At 27.7% G+C, this 1,193-nt stretch overlaps 1 pseudogene; it reads left to right on the forward strand.

Moving 5' to 3' along the window:
* The window catches only part of LOC118736194, a 9,342-nt pseudogene extending 8,427 nt beyond the window's left edge, over nt 1–915 (forward strand).
* The last annotated feature ends 278 nt before the right edge of the window (nt 916–1,193 follow it).

Consider the following 1,193-nt stretch of genomic DNA (forward strand, 5'->3'; position numbering starts at 1 on the left):
ATTGTATGAGCACATCATATATTTACAGTAGGAATAGATGTTGATACACGAGCCTATTTTACTTCAGCAACTATAATTATTGCTGTACCTACAGGAATTAAAATTTTTAGCTGGCTAGCTACACTGCATGGAACTCAATTAAATTATTCTCCGGCTATATTATGAACCTTAGGATTTGTTTTTCTATTTACAGTAGGGGGTTTAACAGGAGTTGTTTTAGCTAATTCATCAGTTGATATTATCCTTCACGACACTTATTATGTAGTTGCACATTTTCATTATGTATTATCAATAGGAGCTGTGTTTGCTATTATAGCAGGATTTGTTCGTTGATACCCTTTATTTACAGGATTAATTTTAAATTCAAAATGATTAAAAACTCAATTTTTAATTATATTTATTGGTGTAAATTTAACCTTTTTTTCCTCAACATTTCTTAGGATTAGCGGGAATACCTCGACGATATTCAGACTATCCAGATGCTTACACTACATGAAATGTAATTTCAACTATTGGGTCTTCTATTTCACTACTAGGAATTTTATTTTTCTTATTTATTATTTGAGAAAGCTTAATTTCACAACGACAAGTAATTTATCCAATACAATTAAATTCTTCAATTGAATGATTACAAAATACACCCCCAGCAGAACATAGATATTCTGAATTGCCTATTTTAACAAATTTCTAATATGGCAGATTAGTGCAATGGATTTAAGCTTCATATATAAAGTATTTTACTTTTATTAGAATATTTATAAATAAATGACAACATGAGCTGCTCTTGGCCTTCAAAATAGTGCCTCTCCCCTTATAGAACAACTTACATTCTTCCATGATCATACACTTATAATTTTAGTAATAATTACTACTTTAGTTGGTTATTTAATATTTATATTATTTTTTAATAATTATACAAATCGAAATTTATTGCATGGCCAAACTATTGAAATAATTTGAACAATTTTACCAGCTATTGTACTTTTATTTATTGCATTTCCCTCTTTACGATTATTATATTTATTAGATGAAATTAATGAACCTTCAGTAACTTTAAAAACTATTGGACATCAATGATATTGAAGTTATGAATACTCGGATTTTATAAATGTGGTATTTGATTCTTATATAATTCCAACAAATGAATTAACTACAGATGGATTTCGATTATTAGATGTAGATAACCGAGTAAT

This window comes from Rhagoletis pomonella, unplaced genomic scaffold (genome assembly GCF_013731165.1).
Source record: "Rhagoletis pomonella isolate Grant_MI unplaced genomic scaffold, Rhpom_1.0 Rhpom_scaffold_00003, whole genome shotgun sequence".
Classification (NCBI taxonomy): Eukaryota; Metazoa; Arthropoda; class Insecta; order Diptera; family Tephritidae; genus Rhagoletis; species Rhagoletis pomonella.